General features: G+C 48.1%; 1 protein-coding gene and 1 long non-coding RNA gene across 3 annotated transcripts in view; both read left to right on the top strand.

Annotated features, from left to right (window-relative positions):
* The window catches only part of LOC115488162, a 31610-nt gene extending 25770 nt beyond the window's left edge, over window positions 1–5840 (top strand). The window contains exon 2 of the long non-coding RNA XR_003950633.1: window positions 68–5840. This is a non-coding gene — a long non-coding RNA (uncharacterized LOC115488162). The remainder of the gene's footprint in view (window positions 1–67) is intronic.
* The window catches only part of Gfod1 (glucose-fructose oxidoreductase domain containing 1), a 108933-nt gene that overhangs the window by 53606 nt on the left and 47773 nt on the right, over window positions 1–7554 (top strand). The gene's annotated exons all lie outside the window — the stretch shown is intronic.

The following is a 7554-nucleotide window of genomic DNA, read 5'->3' as shown; positions in this document are numbered from 1 at the left end:
TGTCACCATCGTCGGCTGATGTGGAAATGGCTCATTTGTCTTGCTTCTCTCTTCTGTTTTCCTCCAGGCGCTTGCCTCTATGGGAACACCATGGAACCAGGGTTGGAGGATCTGGTGGCAGGCTATGCAGTGATGGTAGCTTCCTGGCCTGGAAACAGCCACACGTGAAGAGTGTGGCTCATTGTTTTGACTTTTGGTCCTGCAGCTGTGGGATGGTTCAGAAACCGCCGTGTAGGTCTAGGCAGCCTGAGCATGAGTGACTGAGAAGCTAGGGGCTCCCCCCACTCCCACCCCTATGTGGAGAGAGTAGAATGAGGACGCTACCAGGGAGTGACCTTGCCTCGGTGGTTTTTGAATATTGCAGTGGGGGAGCTGATGTTTAAACGGGATGTGCTTTTATGCCACAGGCACCGAGCAAGCGACTGCTTGAGAGCTTCAGGGTTTGAAGGGAGCAGAAGAACTTGGAGAGAGGAGTCTTCTCATCAGCGGTTCTTAGCCAGGGATGCCTCATACTGAGGACAAACCAGGAGGCAGATGTAAATGGCCACATTCAAGTTTGTATTGAGACATGAGACTATTGTCTTGGAACTTTCCTTATAACTAATGAAGAGTTTGGTTCTTAAAATGCAATTTGCAGGGGGCCAGAAGATTATTCAGTTGGACCTGGGTTCCAAACCCAGAACTTTTCTTTTTTTTTTCTCCATTTATAGCCAGACATACTGGCAGGTACTTATAATTCTAACTCTGGGGAGACAGAGGCAGGCAGGTCTCTAGGGCTTGCTCTCTGGCCAGCTTAGCTTAATTTGTGGGTCCCAGGCCACTGGGAGAGAGGCCCTGTCTGTAGAAATAAAGTAGGTCGCTGTGTGTGGTGGTACACAGCTTAAACTCCAGCACTTGGGTGGTAGAGGCAGGCGGATCTCTGAGTTCAAGGTTAGCTCGGTCTACTTAGCAAAGTCCAGATAAGCCAGGTGTACCCATCGAGACCTTTCTATGTATTTCAGATAAGCTTCTAAAACACTGTTTCCCTATGGTTTTTCACACATCCTTAGCTCCCTTTATATTATGTCTCTCTTCACTTTCCTACTTAAAATGCACTCTGTGTTTCCCCTTTTCCCTTCATAGCACCTGCATCATATTATCCCCATCTCTAGAGCTCCTTCCTCCCCCTCATTCCCCATGGTCCCTTGTGCTTTCCTGGTCTTTGCAGTTACTTAGGTTATACAGACAAATCCAAAGGTTCGGAGCCGGGACCCACACACAGGAGAGAGCATTGCAGCCTTTGTTTTTCTTGGCCTGTGTCACCTCACTTGGTACATTTTCCAGCTCCACCCATTAATTTTCAAGTTTTAGGAGTTTTGTTTAGGTAATCTATCCCTGGCAATTCTGGTATATAAACTGCACCGCCAGCTAGGACTTAGCGCAGCGGTTCTCAGTCTATGGGTCTCGGCCCTTGGAAACTCATCTTCAAGGGTGTTTACATCATGATTCGTAACAATAGCATAATTGCAGTTATAAAGTAGCAATGAAATGGTTTTATGGTGGGGGGGTCACCACAACACGAGGAACTGTATTAAAAGGTCACATGGCACTAGGAAGGTCGAGAACCACTGACTTGAAGTGTGAGGAAGTTACAGGTAGGCAGGGGTCTGGGTTGTTCACCAGGCTAAGCTGGTGCCACCTCATCTAAGGTAGGTATCCTGGGAGTATGGGGGATACACAGGCTGGTAGGGATCTGAGACCCTCACTTGGCTGGGTCAGTCAGTATATAAACTGTGACCCCAGCTGGATGTGGGAGTAACACAGGCATCACAGGCAGGGACCTGGGGCATTCACCTGACTGGACTGGTGCTTAAGTTTGGTGGCTTCCCCTAGGCCTGGGGGTGTGGGGACATCATAGTAAGTGACGTTCTGGGCTACAGGCTGTGAGACTTGAGCTAGGACCTGAGAGATGCCTGACTTGATGGCCAACATCCCATACGGTGGTGGTGGTTTATTTTAGTAGACAGTTATTTGGGTGTGTGAAGCATATCACAGATGGTGTGGGGGAAGAAGACCCAGCACGAGCAGGTCACTTTGGCTTTCCGCTCTCTGACGTTTCATCTTAGAAGGTATATTGGGGTTACGTTATGATTGTTAGGGCCTATTACTAAGTCCTGGGTTGTGTGAGTTCTTAAAAATGTGTCTTGATGGGAAAGGCTCCCTGAAGCAGCCATTCTCTATCACATCTTCCCTTCCCTTCATTTCCCGTGTCCACCAACCTCTCTCCCCTTGCCTTGCTGTTGCAGAGAGAGAGAGAGACAGAGACAGAGACAGAGACAGAGACAGAGACAGAGACAGAGACAGACTGACCCCTAACTTTTGTCTTCCACAAACAGATCTCTGTCTTTGCATTTTTGTTGGGTTCTTTCCTTGTTTCCTCTGGGAACCCCTTCCCTGGAACACTGCTTCATAAACGTGGCTCAAGAGATTGGAGAGTGTAGCTCAATGGAAGAGAACTTGCCTAGCATGGGAGCCTGGGGTCCCTTCTCAGACAAATGAAAGTTTAAAAAGTGAGAGATAACTTGGAATCCATTCTCAGGGCTTTACCTGAGCTTCCAGCAGGTTAGTACGCATGTCCAGGGACTGTGGTGTCAGTGAAAACATTTGGTACCATTTTCAGACACCTAGGAAGATGGAGTCTCAACACGTGCTTTCTCAGCAGGTCAGAGCAAAAGCAGACTGGCAGCTGTCCACTTTAAGATACTCCATGTGACTAGGATGTCTGAATAATCGACAAGTGCCCTGCTCCTGAAGGAGGACCAACAGGAACTCTCACTGATGGCAGCAGGCTGTGGTGTTCCGAGAGAGTAATGGTCAAAGGTGTGCTGCAGGAGTGTGGGTCATAAAAATACATTATTCGAAGTGTAAACTCACAACGAACCCAAGATATAATAGCGAACGAGGCCTAGGGTGATGCCTCAGTCGGTGCTTGCTGTCCAGGCAGGAGGACATAACTAACCTCGATCCCCTAGAACCCAGGTAAGCATACCAGGCACAGTGGCACGTGCTTGCAATCCCAGCCTGGTGAGGAGGATACACATGCATCCCTGGGGCTTGCTGTCCCGTCAGCCTAGCCTACTTGGTGAGTACCAGGTCCCTGAGAGGCTTGTCTCCTAAAAACAAGGTGGCTGTCATCTGACAGGTGAGTTGTCCACTGGCTTCCACAAATATGTGTGCATGTACATGATGAACACTCGCACACAAAAGAGTGATATGATAAAAATAAGAAAAAGGAGATAATAAATGAGGTAATAAATATTAGTAGAAAACATTTTAAATGAGATTTTTACCACCCCCAAACCCAGCCCACCCTCCAGGCTAGGTGACCTCTGGGGATTCCTTAGAGAGGAGCCATGTGCTCACTTTGTGGCTTAAGACTTTAGCTTGGAGCCTTCATTAGCGGTCGGGGTGTGAAGGGCTGTGGAAATGAACAGTTAGCACGCGCTCAGGCTGGTGCCTGAGATCAGTGGATAGGAAAATGTGAATTTCAAGTTTGTGTTTCCACTGCTAGCCTCAAGGGCCTCAGGTGGCACCCCCACCCCTACCTACACATCCTTCTCACTTCCTTCCCAGCCAGGAGTCCTCACAGGGTATAGTACCTTGACTAGTGTCTCTCCAGGTTGAGTGGAGCTCACATCTTGTCAAAAGCATCGCTAGGAGCAGAATAAGGAACAGCCTGAGAGATACAGAAAGGACCTGGCCTCCTAATGACCACTTGAGACAGTAGAGCAATTGTCCTTTAACTTTGTGATTCTAAGGAGTTACATTCAGACTTCAAACCTGGCTGATAGGGAAAGGCTAATTGGGGGCTGGAGATGCAGCTCTGTGGGAGAGTGCTTGCCCAGCATGCAAGAATCAACAAACAAACAAACAGACAGAACCAAAGAAACATTGTTTCCATCTAGACTTTGTACCTCCGAGGTGTGCAGTCTATCTTAGATTTTGATTGCTGTGGTAAAACACCTTGATCAAAAACCCCTCCAGAAAGAAAGGTTTCGTTTTGTTTATACTTGCAGATAACAGTCTATCACCGAGGGAAGTCAGGGCAGAAATCTGAGGCAGGAACCTGGAGGCAGGAACTGAATGAAGCAGGGTCATGGAGGGGATGCTGTTTACTGGATTGCTCAGCCGGCTTTCTTATACACTTCAGGACTACGTGCCCAGGGGCGGCACTGCCCACAGTGAGCTGGGCCCTCCCATGTCAATGACTAATCAAGACCACACCCCTACAGATTTCCTATAGGTTGACCCTATGGAGGCATTGTCTCCATTAAGATCCCCTCTCTAAGCTGGGTCTAGGTTTGTATAAAGTTGACAAACCCAACCAGTACACAGCCCTACCAGGCTTCAGATGTTGCTTGTGCAAAAATAGCTTGGGGGAACTCAGGCCTCAGTGCTCAGCCAAGGTGTAGCAGCCTTTGGATCCTGTAATCAAGAGCTTCCCTCCAGGACCGGTTGTTCTCCTGTTGTGGTCAAGATGATCTCCAAACATAGTCTCTTCTGACATTTGGTGGCCACAGAGTCACCAGGCTCAGCCTGGTGTCCTGGAACCTGTTAAAGATTCCTTGGTGTCTAGAAAGGTACCATCCAGGGATACCTGGAGTCTGGATGCCCACATCTAAGGAAGTACCAGGCCCAGCAGAGAGTAGGGTAAAACTTTTATTAGCCTGTGGGATATGACATTCCTGAGTCTAATTATCAAATTTTGAACAGAGTATAGAAAGACACAAGAAAATCCTTGCTATAGAGGTAGTTTATTTTATTTTTTATTTTAAAAATATTTATTTATTTACTTATTTTTATGCATTGTTTTGCTGAATGTATGTATGTCTGTGGGAGGGTGTCAGACCCAGAACTGGAGTTAGAGACAGGTGTGAGCTGCCATGCGGGTGCTGGCCATTGAATTCAGGTCTTCTGGGCGAGTAGCCAGTGCTCTTAACTCTGAGCTGTCTCTCCATCTCTTATTTACTTTTTTATCATCACATTTTAAACTCTTCCTGGCTCTCTCTGATCTTCTCACTTGCCCTCTCCCATTTGTCAAATGTTTGCCAAGGTGTTGGGATTTTTCTGAAAGCCACACCCTTCTGCAGACATGTCCTCTCTCTTCGGAGGTGTGAGACAAACTCAAGTTGTGGCTTCTTCAATGAGTGTGTGGCCTTGGAAGTTTGGCTTAGAGAGGCAACTGCAAAGACTGGGATAGCACAGTCCTCTGTCACCTCTGTTGCGCCCAGTGGGTTGTCAGGACACAACATCATGGTGTCGCCAACTGCTTCGTGGTTTACAGAAAGATGCCTTACCTTGCTTTTGCTTTTCACAGCTGTGAAATAAACAGTGCTTTACAGGCAAAAATGGAAGGGCAGAGAGGTGAAGGGGCGTGTCTCAAGATGCAGATAACGGAACGAGCTTGTCTGCAACCACTAGGACGATGCTCTCTTCCCAATGGACACAGCCAGCCTTTTCCAGAGCAAAAGAAACCTGAAGAGAATCTGAAGCATTTGGCAAATGGCTGAGTCCCCCGGCTTCTCGCCCAGTCTCCATTCGCCCATAAGCTCTGTTCCTAGCTCAAGGACTGCCTCTCCAGTGATGCAGGCCTCTGCTTCTGGGTTCTCAGAGGGATTTCTGCTGTAACCGTGTCCACCTTTTGGAGTGACCAGAGGCATTGTCCGACTAAGTTCCAGCCTTTCGGCATAACAGTTGTGTTTTACAGAATACAGAGTTCATGCTTAAGAACCTTGCAATCTAGTTATATATGTTTTTATATGTCACACACACACACACACACACACACACACACACAGAGAGAGAGAGAGAGAGAGAGAGAGAGAGAGAGAGAGAGAGAGTCATAAAGATGGTTAAGAATTGGGAACCTGATAGGCTGCCCCAGGATGAATGAGATACTAAGTCATTGTTGGGAACAGGCCAGCCCTGAGTCCCAGTTGTGCCTTCCAGTCTTCTTGTGGCCTACAAGACTACACGACATAGGAAGAGCTGCAGAAAGATCAACCAGGTGTTGTATTGGGGACACCAAGCCCCACACATACCTGTTTCTATGGCTCCCTGGCATTGGATCTCTGCACTGTGTATGCCTATCAGGATGGGCCTGTGACACCCCAGGCTGTGTATGTGGCCTTGGGCAAGTGGGTTTCTTTATCCAGAACTTGCTCCTAGGAGGCCCCACTGAAACAGAAAGAAGAGAAGCAGGAGAGACTGCCTCAGCCTGCCTCATGAGCTCCAGGAAGTTGTTTCCTGTGTCTTGCAGGGCTACAAAATAGGCCCCCCCAAACCCAATAAAATAGGGGCCCCAAACCCAGCCATGGCCCTTGGAGCGTGCTTGGTGTATGTGAGCCAGATTCTCTGAGTTCTTTTCCTCCTTCTGAGAACAACTGGTGAGCACGCTATCACCTTAATTTTAATTTCTACCAGACTCACGTGGAGGCCGGCTCCTGCTTGGTTTTCTGGCGGGGAGGTCAGGTTTCATCTGTCCGGCAGGAAGCAGCATGGAATGGAGGTCTTGAAGTTTTCAGTCAGGGCTGCTGACTCTGCTGTCTCCCTCAAGTAGCTCTAGAAAGAACTCTTAACAAGCTTACGACTTCCAGATGGGGTCTGGAGCCATTTCCTGCCCTTCTGACTCCCATTAGTTTTAGCTCAGCCCTGGAAGAAATAGTCCCTAATCGGTAGCTGCAGACATGGCCTCTCAGGTCCAGACTGCCTGGGTTTTAAGTCTTGCCTTTGGTTGGTTCTACAGCCTTAGGCAAGTGGCCTTTTCTAGCTTCTCTGTTCTCATCGGTGTCTAGGGTAGGGGCAGAAATTTTAGTTTCAATTTCAGCTCAATGGTGGAGGGTTGACTCTTCTAGCCTATTATCGTTATCAGGAGTAGAGTGGACGTCCACCTGCTGACTTTGAGTCTCACGTAGGTGTCAAAGGAAGGGCCCATCTCTGAGATACTTTATGGAGCTACTTCACAGGAGGCTGTGTGAAGTATAAGGAGGAGTATGGTATATTCCAGACCGCAGCACAGCCAGCCTCAGGTCTGTTCTTAGTCTCAGAGTTGAGTGTCTGTGACTCAGCTCCCTTGGTGTCTTCCCCTGCTTGGTGTAATGGGTCTGAGCACATCCTCAGGGTGACATGTGATACCGATGGGAGGTGGCTAGCCACCTGCCTGTCTTGCATTGATCTCCTCAGTGTTGAGTACACATACCAACTATTCTGTCTCCCAGGCATGTCTGCCTGTGTAATTGTATGAGTTTTAGCAGTCAATAGGACTCCAGTTTCTATATTGGAGTGAAGGATTCTGGGTTTTGTTGTTTGTTTGTTTGTTTGTTTGCTTGCTTGCTTGCTTGCTTGTTGAAGTGTGAGGAATGGGACACTGGGCCTTGTGCATAGAAGTAATCTAGCACTTCATTGTAGAACTATGCACCCAACCCCTCTATGTGGGGTCTTAGGCAAGCTCTCTATCACTGAACCTTCCAGCCCTTTTCTGGATTCTAGGCAGGTGTTCTACCACTGAACCACACC

Source organism: Mus musculus, chromosome 13 (assembly GCF_000001635.26).
Source record: "Mus musculus strain C57BL/6J chromosome 13, GRCm38.p6 C57BL/6J".
NCBI lineage: Eukaryota > Metazoa > Chordata > Mammalia > Rodentia > Muridae > Mus > Mus musculus.
This window is presented reverse-complemented; position numbering and strand designations above follow the sequence as displayed.